The following is a 13,975-nucleotide window of genomic DNA, read 5'->3' on the forward strand; positions in this document are numbered from 1 at the left end:
CGGTGCCAAGATATGCTCATTTTGGAGAGGGCATTGGGCTCGTACGGTCTGATATCTTTGACTGCACTGGAAATGAGACCAGTTTATTGGACTGCCGTCTTTTTCAAGGAAATCAGCAGGAGTGCAGCCACAGGAACGATGCCAGTGTGATCTGTTCCGGTGAGTACAGACTTACTGAAAAGCAGACAACTCCCTGCTTAACATGTGGAAAACTGAGGAAGGTGGCATTCCCATGTTTCTGTCTGAAAGGTTCATATCTAAACTAGTCATTATAGTTTATTATTACTGCTCAAGGTCTGGTGTAACGTGGTACAAAATACCCACAATTACTGGTAAACAAGATGGTTCTGAATCTTAACATTTATTTTGCAAGAAGCAGAATTTTCGCAAGTTTGTTTACCACTGCACCGAATGTATATTTAGAATTGAATATTGGCTGCAACAGTTGGGAGTTGACTAAATGAATATGCACTGGCCTATTTCGATACTTTAATTTGAACACCACGAATGATCCGACATTACAATAGCCTTCTGATCCTCCCTGCCCACGTTAGTATTCTTATCATACAGTACTGAAGCAGGCCCTTCGGCCCACCGACTGTCTGTCGACCAACAACCACCCATTTCTACTGATCCTACATTACCTACCACTCTCCTTGCACCTACCCACAGTCGGGTTAATTTACAATGGTCAATTTACTTTCGACCTGCAAGTCTTTCACTGTGAGATGAAACCAGAGCACGCGGCAGAACCCCACGCATTCACAGGGAGAACATGCAAACTCCGCACAAACAGCACCCAGAACTGAACCCAGGTCACTGGAGCTGTGATGCAAACCACTGCTCCACTGTGCCCACGTTAACACTAACTGAACGGCAGGGTATAAAAGCACGGCTGTACTCCAGCACTGCTCAGTGCAATCAGGCCAGAAGTGAAAGATTACAAAGTTATTTTATAGAAAGTGTGTATTTTACCCGCTAAATATGACAGGATCGGACACATATCCACATTATCAGTACAGAGCTTTCAGTTGCACTAGCCTGTTCGATCATTCAGTTAGATCATACCTGATATGTTCTTCAAGTCTCTTTACCTGGCTTTGAACCAGATTCCTTGATACACCGAGCTTAAAAAAATCTATCAATATTAGTCTTGAAAATTTAGATTAGATGTAACATCCACAGCTCTTTACTTTGGACGTTGTTAGGGAAAGTTCCAGATTGCCGCTGTTTTTATAGAAAAATGTGTTTCCTAATTGTTCTTTGAGGCCCAACTATCTTCTGGTGCTTCGTCAGTTACCTTCCCACCATCAAAATGTCAGAAGTTGGGCTTTTTGCTGAGAATTGCATGGTCTTTAGTTCCATTCACAATTCCTTGGATTAAGAAACAGTTCATGCCCAATTACATCAAGAATCCGGACATTATTTAGACTTGGGCTGATAGGTAGAAAGTAACACACTCACCACCTCCGTGTCAGTTAATGACTATTTCCAACAAGAGAGACAATATCATCTACCCTAGCTATTATAATCAGTGAATTCACTACCACCATCAAATCCTACTGGGTGTTGTCAGTGACAAGAAACTGAACTAGACCATTCACAATAATGTAGTGGCGAGTGGAGCAGGTCAGATGATCGGCATTCTGTGGCAAGTAGCTCACCTGCAGAATTCCCAAAGACTTTCCAGCAGCTGGAAGACATAGGCTGGGAATGTGAAAGGACATGACTCTTATAAATTTCAGGGAACCCAGCCACAGTTTGTGTAATCCTTCTTCATAATGAGGGGAGGCAATGGTGTGGTGCTAATGTCACTGGACTAGCAATCCAGAGTCCCAGGCTAATTCTGTGGACGCTGGTTCAATTCCCACCATCGCAGCTCGTGGAATTTAAATTCAGTTAATAAATCTGGAATTAAAAACTAGTCTCAGTAATGGTAACCATAAAACCATTGTCGATTGTTATTTAAAAAAATCTTGTTTCGTCATATCCTAAGGGGATGAAATCTGCCATTGTTACCTGGTCTGGCCGACATGTGACCAGAGACCTACAGCAATGCTGTTGACTCTTAACTGTCCTCTTACATAGCCTAACAAGTCACCCAGTTGTGAAAGGTAACGATGCATGAGCAATGAATGCTGGCCTTGCCGGCGACACCCACATCAAATGAATGAATAAAAAACAGAAACATTTGAAGCCAAGGAATCATTCTCGCATCTTTTATGCTGCACACTCTCCTTGGTCAACATATCCTTCCCAAAGCATATTGCCCATAGCTTAACATTACACCAGATGGGGCCTGACCAGTTTTTTTTTAGCTGCAGCATCATTTCTTCACCCTTGTATTCCATTCCTCTAGACATAAATCCCAGTATTCCATTGGCTGCTTTGATTTTCGTTCCTGTACTTTCCCATGACCCTGAAGTCTATTTTCCCTGTGCTGCATCCGGCTTTTCACCATGTAGAAAATACTGTAATCTTTTTAAGTCCAAATTGGACACCTCACGCTCACCAATATTGAAATAGTTTTACACAGTCACGGAATCTGTTTTTTTGTAAAGTTATGCTTAAAATATGCATGATTACAATATGGCTGATATTTTATTTCAATGGCAATATTGAGTATGTCAATTATATGTGGCTTTCTATCCAGTCATCTAAATCATTAATAAATATGGTGAATAGTTGAGGTTCCTGTGGGACGGCGCCATCACATCCTGCCAGTTAGATGATCTGCCCATTATCCCTGCTGTCTATCTCCTGCCACTAAACAAACGTCCGAAGCAGGTCAATAATTTCCCTAAATTCTATGAGCTTCAAGTTTAGCCAACAATCAGTTACAAGAGATTTTGCTGAGTGCTTTCTGGAAGTTCATCTGAATAACATCCATTCAGGTTCCCCTGTTCTCTACTTTAGTTACCTCCACAAAATATTTGATCAGGTTCATCAAGCATGATCTACCTTTTACAAATCCACGCTGGCTCTCTCTGATTGGCTGTCACTTTTCAAGGTGATCAGACACTCCATCTTCAAATGTACACTCTAGTAATTTCCTGACAACTGCTGTTAGGCTAACCAATCTATAATTGCCTTGGTTCTCTCGCTAACCTTTCTTTAAATAGCAGTGTGACAATTGCAATTTTCTAATTACTGATCCAGCAGTTTGCTCTCAATCATTAACAAAGGGACGGAAGGTGTTGTTTACAGCGCTATCAAGCAGTACTTACCAATAAACTACTCACTGATGCTCAGTTTGGGTTTGTCGGACCCCTCAGCTTCAGACCACATCACACCCTTTGTACAAACATGTATGATAAAGCTGCATTCCAGATGACAGTGACTGCCCTCAATGTCAGGGCAGCATTTGTCCGACTGCGGCAACAAAGAACCTTAATAAAAGTTGTGTGCATGTAAATACTGATGCAACGAAATTATGCATAATTCCTGCCATTTCCTTATTTTCATTTATAATATCACAACTGTCATTGTAATGAGACCACATTGCTTTTAATGACAATATATTTCTGAAGTTATTGTAAAAGTTTTGGAGCTCTTGCGAACTGTTTTGTCATCCTTTGCTATTCTTTGTATCTCTGCCATTCACGAAGATCTGTGCATTTTTCTTTTTGCATTTTTGCATGTTTTTGGTCTCTTTTATACTTATGATGTTCTTGTGTCGTGCACGCCAGTCCATAATAGATGAGGTTGAGTTTGGAATTGGACCATTCAATGCTGTGGTCATTGAGTTGAGCTTCCTTGATGGCAGGCTTGTGCCGTTCACTGCGTCAAGGAAGCTATGGAGATCGATAAACACAAGACCTTCCCCCTAACAGTGACCTGTTCCTCGGTGAATATCAGGGTTTCCCTCCTCGAGAAACGCACAAGCACCTGCTGTGCAGCCAACAAACCACGACCAGAACAGTAGCATGGATTGACTTGCCACGATGCACAATAACTGACGAATCAGCAGCAAGAATAATGGCATATACTGACCTCTCATGGAATATAATTAACTGACCAAGAAAAAACAGAACAAGAACATGTAATAACCTATCAGTAGTAAGATCCTGCCCACATTCCCGTTCTGCACTGCATATAAACAGACTGCTTCCACCAATTACAATTATTTCTCCAGACAATGGGCAGAGTACATGGCCCAAAACGTCGTGGTCTGTCAGTATTTCTAACAACTGCTTTTTCAAGAAAGCAACTGCTGTTCTCAGCGCAAAGGCACGTGATGTAAAACCGTAAAATGGTCTGACTCAAATGTTGAATATTTTAGTTTTCTATTTCCCTGTAGCACCTAGATATGCTACATTTACAACTGTGCTCTACCCCCTCACCCCGCCCCCCACCAGCCTCCCCTCACCCATTTACTAGTTTAAGGTTCCTGTAACAACCCTATTTATCCTTTATTCTGGGACCCTGATCCAAACCCGATTCAGGTGCTTCACATTCCAACAGAATAGTTCTTTAATATCCCAGTACAGGTGCCAGGGTCCTTTGAAAGGTAACACCTCTTTCCAACATCATAACCTTCAAGCACGTGTTCATCTCCCTGATCGTTTATTTTTCCTATGCCAATGTGCAAGCGGCTTGTATAATAATCCAGATATTATAATCCTTGAGATCTTCTTTTATATTTCAGCTCCTGGTACTCTCCGAAAAGAACCTCTTGCCTACTCTTAGCAATGTTGTTTATGCCTAATTGGTCCACAACGACTGGATATTTCCACCCCAATCTTGCATTCTGATTTGAGATAACCCTCACTTCGCACAAGTTGGGAAAATACTGTGTGGGACTCTTAATGCCCTAATTATTGAATCACTTAAAAGTATCACATTATGCACCACTCCTCCTCCTTTTGAACAGCTTCCTATTCGAAGGTATCACGGTCAACATTGTGGCTGTCCTTCTAACAGTCTTCATCCTGATCTTCACAAATAGACAGTACTTTGTTCCTGTTCACTTCTGTATATCCTCGTTCTCCATTACATCTGGATTTCAAATCTGTACACTATAAGCTGCAACAACCTCATTCTGATCCTGCAGCTCTCGACAAGGTGTGACTGAAATCTGCAGCAAACTGTCAAATACTCTTCTTGCTATCATATGTGTTGGTGTTTTTCCAATTCCCACAACAGCTCTATGATCCTGAGCCAGAGAGGTTCCAGGTTGAGATATCTACTACAGACAAGTTCCCTCGGTTCAGTTCCATTATCTACAAATTCCAATATCCAGAAAAAAACCTGCTCTGCCAGAACTTAGTCTGTCTTTATTTTAGAGGTAAAATTATTTGTTGATGCATTTTAGCTTTAACACTATTTTACTGGTTAGCTAACGCCGAAACACTAAGCACTCATCAATTAACATAGTCCGTATTTACAACTTACCCACGCCCTCTCACACTCTGACCTGACAATTGCTTCACTGAGTGAGTTTGTCCCTCTATTTGCCAGGTGTCTGTCTCTCAGCCCCTTCCAATAGGCTGTGCTACTGCTGGCTGTGGCGCTCTTTTAAACCGGTTGCTCTAGTCACTGACTCCAGTTTAACAGACAAAACAGAACACCTCCATCCGAACGCTCACCCTCTACTACCTAGAAGGACGAGGACAGCAGATGCATGGGAACACCATCTGCATGTTCTCCTCCGAAGCACACACCATCCTAATTTGGAACTATATAACCGGTCCTTCACTGTCGCTGGGTCAAATCCTGGAAGTCCCTTGCTAACAGTACTGTGAGTGTACTGAAAGCGCATGCACTGCAGTGGTACAAGAAGGCGGCTCACCACCATCTTTGCAAGGGCAGTTCGGGATTGGTAATAAATGCTGTCCGAGCCCGAAATTCCCACCCCCTGTGAAAGAATAAAAAATACCTCCTTTTACCCCTCTGCACCGAATTCTTACTCTTAGCAAACTCTAACTTCCCACTATGTTCATAATGTATTCAGTTAACATTGCAATCTTTGTTTACACTCTGCCTTACCAGAAGTCTAAATATAGAATCATAGAAAATAGGAGTAGGCGTAGGCCAGACAGCCCTTTGGAGCCTGCTCCGCCATTCAAAAAAAGTAATGGCCTATCATCTAATTCAGTACTCTGTTCCCGTTTTTCCCCATATCACTTGATTCCTTTTGTATTAAGAAAGATATCTATCTCCTTCTTGAATATATTTAGAGATCTGTCATCCACTGCCTTCTGTGGTAGAGAATTCCACAGGTTCACCACCTTCTGAGTGAAGACATTTCTCCTCATCTCGGTTCTAAATAGCATACTCCATATCCGGAGACTGTGACCCGTGGGTTTGGACTCTCCAGCCATCGGGAACATCCTCCCTGCATGTAGCCTGTCTAGTACTGTTCGAGTTTTATAGGTTTCTCTGAGATCCTCTCTCATTCTTCTAAACTCTAGTGAATATAGTCCGAGTCGATCCGATCTCTCTTCATACGTGAATCCTGCCATCCCAGGAATTAGCCTTGTAAATCTACTTTGCACACTCTTAATGGCAAGGGCATCCTTCCTCAGATAAGGAGACCAAAACTGCACACAATGCTCTAGGTGTGGTCTCACCAAAGCCCTGTATAGGTGCAGTAACATCTTGCTCCTTTACTCAAATCATCTTGCAATGACGTCCAATATTATATGCTTTTTGAGGCACATTCGAGATACAACAGTCCAGACAGTTTCCAGCTGACAGTAATTACCCGAGTTCGCACAATCACAGCTGATTGACAGCTTACTGCTAACCTGACTTACCCTGTTAACTGCGAACAATGAACTGCCTTGCAGTTTGGTTTTTAATTCCAAGCGAATTGCTAAATGTTACGGCTAGATTTAAGTCTTAGCCACTAATTACCAAATTCCAAACTTCCCACTCTGCTGACAACACATGCAGCTAAAGGTACAGTCTATGCTTGCACACTTTGCCTTAACTCTACCTTACTGCATTGCAGAAGAACATTCCCCATGCAGGCAATTGCAGTTCAAGAGGACGGTCCTGACACCGGTTTCAAGGGCAAATAGAGTTGAGCAATAACTGCCACCTCTGCCAGAGATGTCCACATCCGCATAAAGAAAAGCAGCTCCGAAATGGGCTTGTTTTGTATTTGTTCTCCAGATCTTCTATAGCTCATCTATCAAACCCCTTAACCATTTTAAACACATCAACTAGATAAGCTGTAATCCTTCTAAACTAAATCTATTACAAACAAAGTTTATGCAACTTATCTTCATAATGTACCGTTTAAAGCATTGTTGCCATTCTAGTGACACTGTCCTGAACAACCTCCACAGCCAATGGTTTTGTGAAGTGCCGTGCCCAAACGTGACAACAGATACAACTGAATCATCACATCCTTCATCGTTTACATTCCAAAATCCAAGAGATAAAGACCAACAATCGATTAGCGTTTGCAAGAAGAGCTGTTAATTTTTGAGTGTTCAGCCAACTTCTTAAAGAGGTCCTGTAGTAATTATTGTGATGAAAGTACACAGACCTGAAACATAACTCTCGTGCTCTCTCCACAGATGCTGCTAGCCCTGCTCAGTATTTCCAATATTTTCTGTTTTATTTCAGGTTTCCAACATCTGCAGTATTTTGCTTTTGTGTTGCTGTGGTAATTCTAATTGTTTTTTGATAGATAATTTGTGTAAAGTATGGATAGATAATCGTGTACATAAGATTCAACTTTTATACCCATTTTCTATTTTGCTGTTTCTATGCAGAGGATGATTTATAAATTATTTTGATTTGGATTCGTTTCCAATACAGGGAAACATGGACCTCGATTGGTTGATGGGACGAACAGATGCTCTGGCCGGGTGGAGGTGCTGCATGGAGACCAGTGGGGGACGCTGAGTGACATGTACTTTGATCTGGAAGACGCCAACGTGGTCTGTGAGCACTTGCAGTGTGGGACAGTAACCTCAATCCCGGGACGAGCTCACTTTGGGAAGGGAGCCGGTCCAGTGTGGATGGAAAGTTACAGGTGTCGGGGGAATGAGACGCGATTGTGGGATTGTCCTGTTTCATCCTGGGAACAGTTTAGCTGCTCCCATGAAAATGATGCCAGTGTCATCTGTACGGGTGAGTCATCTCAGTCAATTGAACTGAAATACACCAACTGTTCTGCTGTCAAGCATCATTAACTATTTCCACAGGTCGCTGATTCACCAGTTTTGCTGATCCCATGCTTCCTTCGACACTAAGATTCTGAGATGTGTTTGTCGGTTTATTGGTCTGAATTAAATTACAAATGAATCAAAGAGCTTCACTCCAGTAAACATTGAATACATACAATGTCTCGTGATTAGTACTTATCGCTCATATAATATCTCTTTTGTGGTAAATCTAGGGCATTATTCAAGGGCTATAGAATCAGCAATTTGCTCCCAGGACCACTGCCATAGAATGGAAATTTTGCTCGAGCATTGAAACTGTTATCAATGTTGGCCGTTCAAATATGAATTATCATGTAATTCTCTGCAAAGATCAGCTGTGCAATAGAAAAAACTGTGAACTTGTTTCCAACTAAATAGCATGAGATAAATTTTAATTTCCATTACATTAAGGGCAATAAAATGATAGTGAGTGAAGTAACTCGTTATTTCACCAATATGCCATGTCTTTGATTATTTCACAAACTTGATGTAAATTACAATTCTCCCAGTTGTCCCTCAACCAGCGCCCTCTTATAACAGATTATCTGCTCAGTTAACTGATCGCTGTCCGTTTGACATTGCTCAACGCAAATTGCTCCCACGTTTCACAATTTAAAATATAGGTAATAAAAACAGTAAGTGCTGAAAATACTCAGAAGTTCTGGCAGCATCTGCGGTGCAAGAAACAGAATCAACCTTACAGTTTGCAGATCTTTCATCAGAACTTAGAGATTTAACAGTTTTTAAAGAAAGGGGAAAGCAAGGAAAGAACGAAAGGAACAATCTGTGATATGGTGGAAGGCAGGAAGAATTAAATGGTAAATGGGACAATGCAAGGCAGAAAGAGATAGGAATGGGCCAAGTGAAAAACACATTTCGAGAGGAGCTGCAAATTGGAAGGCAAGACATCGTCCAAAAAAGGGGAGGGAATCTTTCCTGAAATTGCTGAATTTAGTGTTCATTCCAAAAGCCTGTAAAGAGTCTAGTGGAAAGAGGAAGTGCTGTTTCTCAAACTTATGTTAATCTTCATTGGAACTGTGTCGGAGAAAGAGGAGAGAGATGTCAGAGTGGGAGCAGAATAAATAATGAAAAGGACAGGCAACTGGAAGCTAAAGGTAAAGCTTGCAGACTGAACAAAGGTGTTGTGCAAAGTAAGCACTCAATTATGTTTGGTGTCCCAATGTAAAGCAGACGGTATCATGATCAGTCAATACAGTGAATACAGTATACTAAAGAGAAGGCAGTACAAGAAAATCGCTGTTTCACTTGGAAGCAGTATTTGGCGGCTTGGATGGTGAGAAAGGTGGAGGTAACAGGGCAGTGGCTGCACCTCCTGCGCATTCATGGGAAGGTCCTGGGGGAAGGGGTGCTGAGAATGATTGAAGGGTGAATCAGAGTGCCACAGAGCGAATGGTCCCTTCAGAATGTTAAACGTGGAGGGAAGGGGAAGATGTGCTTTGTAGTGGCACCACATTAAAGGTGGTGGAAATGGTGGAAGATGATCTGTTGAATATGGAAGCTGATGGAGTGGAAGATGAGGAGAATCAGAATCCTATCATTATTCCGGGAGGGGGAAAGGGTGAAAGCAGACGTTTGGGGAATGGAATGGACGTGCTTGAGGGCCCTGTCAACCATGGTGGGTGGATGAGGAGGGGAGGAGAGTCCTCGGTTGAGGAAAAAGGAATACATATCTGGAACCACTGGTATGGAAGTTTGCATCACCAGACATTGCAGATGGAGCAAGTGAAAAAATGTGATAGAGTAATTCGAAGAATTGGGGTGTGAGGAAGCATAGACAAGGTAACTGTGAGAGTCACTGGGTTTACTCTTTATATTAGTTAATAACCTATCCCCAGAAGCAGAGACAGAGATGTTGAGGAAGAGAATGGAAGAGTTGAAGATGGACCATGTGAATATAAGGAGGTTAAACTGGAAGAAAAGTTGATGATATTTTCAAGTACAGGGCGAGAGCTGGAATATCAGTGCATGTGGACAGGAGGACGGCCTTCAGTCCCTCGGCTATCACCTACAGTTCATTTTACCCTCTGTCCCCAGTTCAGCAACCGTAAGCTACTCGGTACGTCTCTAAAATGTATTTACAGAGAAAAGGTAATGGTGAAAATGATCTTTCAACAAGCCTTCTGAACAATGATGACAGGAATAGTAACCATTAATATTAATGACTTTTCGGGTGGCAGTAAATTCTGAGATATTTTGCTTCAGTTTCACCATTCTCAATCTGTTTCATGTTGTAGATGAAAATTGGTCACTAAGTCTGACTAACGGGGGAAGCTGGTGTGATGGGAGAGTGGAGATTTACTACAATGGCAGCTGGGGGAGATTGCAGGATAGACACTGGACCCTGAATGATGCCAATGTAGTCTGTACACAGCTGGGTTGTGGTGAAGCGACAGCCGCTTATAACTATTCAAAGGACGGAGAGAGTGAAGGACCCATCTGGGTGAATGATGTCCAGTGTGAAGGAAACGAATTGCAGCTCCAGAACTGCATCTTATTCACATTGAATTCGTCTCTCACTGACAGTATGGATGTAGGGGTCCTGTGTTCAGGTAAGCAAATTCTTCACTGCTTTTACAAAAACATAAAAGTGAAATGTCTAATCTGCTGAGAAAAGTGATAATATCGGTTACTTGTTCCTGGGTTTCTCAAAGCAGTAATTTCACTCGAGGAGAGTCGGAGAGGATGGTGGGCGGTCGGGGAGCTGGGGTGGTGTACAGAGAGAGAGGACACGGACACAATTAAACAGCAAGAACGTTTGTATTACAGAAATTTCAATTAACACATACATCACAAGGGGTTTAACAGGAATGTAAACGGAGAGAAAACTGACACAGAGCCAAACAAAGAGATGTTAGAGTGGGTGACGAAATGTTTAGTCAGATGAAAGCAAAATACTGCGGATTCTGGAATTCTGAAACAAAAACAAGAAATGCTGGATTCACTCAGCAGGTCTGGCAGCATCTGTGGCAAGAGAAGCAGAGTTAACGTTTTGGGTCAGTGACCAGAAACGTTAACTCTGCTTCTCCTTTCCACAGATGCCGACAGACCTGCTGAGTGATTCCAGCATTTCTTGTTATTGTTCTTAGTCAGATGGTTGGATTTGAAGAGCCGGAGACACGGAAATATTTCTGGTGGAAATTCAGATCTGGGGGTTAGATGGTTAAAGGCAAAACTGAAAGTTGTGGGCAATTGAAGTGGGTGAAGTGCAACAAGCTGTATTCAGAAAAAAGCAGAGCTCCTGAAATGATTCAGGCTGGAGATGGTTATACTGATGCAGGGGGAGAGCATGAAGGTGTCTGAACATGAAGATCATATTTGGAAACTCTGGGTATTGATCGCAGGGAAACCAGTAGATCGTCGAGTGCCATGGCGTTCCTGAGAGGGGCTTCATGTAGGGAAGGCAACAAAACTTTGGATGAGCTGATGTTTCTGGAGGATGCAAGATGGGTGATCGCCCAGGAGAACATTGAAATATTCGATTCTGCAGGCAACAAAGCATGGGTGAGCATTTCAGCAGCAGATGGGCTGAGGCAGGAAGGGAGGTGAATGATGATAGAGGTGAAAGATAACGGCCTTATGAGAAAGAGAATACGGAATTGGATTCTCAGCTGTGGTATCAAATCCGGCGCCAAGCTTGCAATCAGTTCGACTGTATAGTATATAAGTGGAGGTAGCTGTGTGGGAGTTGGTCTGGTGCTAGTTTCATTAGATTGTGTATAAAGGTAGACAGATGTTTTGGACTAGACACTTTAAAGTTTCATTGTGTGGCATGTTAATGCATGCATGTGTTCTGGGGATGTTGCATTATGCAGAGTGTAGTTTAGTTTTGTTTAGTTTAGAGATACAACACTGAAACAGGCCCTTCGGCCCACCGAGACTGTGCCGACCATCAATCACCCATTTATAATAATCCTGCACTAATCCCATATTCCTACCACATCCCCATCTGTCCCTATATTTCCCTACCACGGCTAGGGGCAATTTATAATGGTCAATTTACCTGCCAACCTGCAAGTCCTTTGGCTTGAGTGTGGGCAGATGTTTTCGGGTTGTTCCAATGAACATTTATTTGCATACGACATGTGGAACTTACAACATATGAGATAGTTAATGATTCAGATTTGATACCGATTGGTTACAGTAAGCATTTTCTTCGGACACTGCGGAAATCAATACATTCCAGCGTTTCACGTCAGAAGTTTACAGTGCTGAATGGTTATTACACACTCAGTCACTGGACAGAGTCGAGTATGTCATCTTGTTCTTCAGTTAGGTAGATGTTAAGCTCCACCCAACATTTATGCCCACCTACAGAAGCCATGTGTCTTCTCCTTGTCTTCTACTTCTGTATCTGATGGGTCACATTGCTGATGTTTATTCTCCAAAGTGCCTGACGCAATTAGTCCAATCATTTTTGTCCAGTCCAGATTAAATACTGGTTTCTGTTCAGCCGGGAGGTCTGCACATCGACAGTTCAATTGCCCGTAGGCGCTTCCTGATCCTGTCCAACATTTTGCAGAGAGATCCTGTTTTCTGCCCTCTTTGGTCCGGTCCAACAGTCATATATTGATAGAATTAGTCGTTTAGTTCATTGATTTTTTACAGACAATCGCAATTGCTAATGTGCCTCACATGTTTCGTTTGCTCATTTAACATAATTGCAGCAGTCTGTCTGGACAGACAGGTCTGCATCTTCTCTGTTCAGACATGCGGTTTATGTATCTAAAATTACTCAAATATATTCCTTGTCAAAGACAGAGTCCCATCCTTTCAAAGGTAAGTGATTCTCTTATGCAATTAATATTAAATTGATTTATGATAATGTTAATAATGTTATAATCAACACAACCCTAGAACGTAGTTCCACACGAAGATACTGCATATTGCAAGGCTGATGTTTAAGGGTAGGACTTGTGGACCTTACATTCTCCAATATGAAGTGGAGTAATAAAGTAATCATGAAGTAATAAATAGCATGGATTAAACTGCTGGTCTTGCCAGTGACACCAACATTCCCTGAAATAATTGAAAAACAGAAAGGCACGGTGACATGTGGGGAACTATCTGGTAATATAATCCTGAATGTATCAGTCGCATAAAGCATCATTGGGTCCTCTTCATCTTCACTAAATCCTCCTGTTTGACAAAGATTATCCAGGAAGCCAAAGAAAACGCACAGCAAATATTTTCCATCATAAATCTTCCTCCTGAACCACTCCCCTGCCTCATCCACCCTGAACTCCAAAAATAATTGAGAGGAGCTCATAGACTTTTTGTCACAAAGTTCAAAAACATCCGTTCAGTCACCTCCCTTTCTTCCCCAACCCATCAGGCCTAACTTCCTATCAGTTCCCACCCCCATCCCATACGATCACCCTGAATTCACATTTCTTGTTTCTCTCCTAGAATCCTTCACTCTCTCTCTGAACCTGTGCTGTTGATGGTATCCACATTTTGCTGTCTACACCTTATTTCTATTAAACTACTGAACACAAACATTCCCTTCCTGGGTTCCATATTAGCTGGCAATATTAACGATTCTCTTTCTCTCTCTCTCTCTCTACATTTTCAGGCTCCTCTCCATCAAATCAGCAGTCATCACACCTCTCCTCAGAAAGGAACCATTGACCACCTGTCCATGCAGGTTACTGCCCAGCTCCAACTGATCGTACCTCGCCAAAGTCCTTGAATGTGTTGTCGCCTCCCAAATCCATGCTCATCTTATATGAAGCTGCATGTTTCAATTACGCAAATCAATTTTCTATCCACACCACAGGCCGAAAACAAATGAC

Source organism: Heterodontus francisci, unplaced genomic scaffold (genome assembly GCF_036365525.1).
Source record: "Heterodontus francisci isolate sHetFra1 unplaced genomic scaffold, sHetFra1.hap1 HAP1_SCAFFOLD_93, whole genome shotgun sequence".
Taxonomy (NCBI): Eukaryota; Metazoa; Chordata; class Chondrichthyes; order Heterodontiformes; family Heterodontidae; genus Heterodontus; species Heterodontus francisci.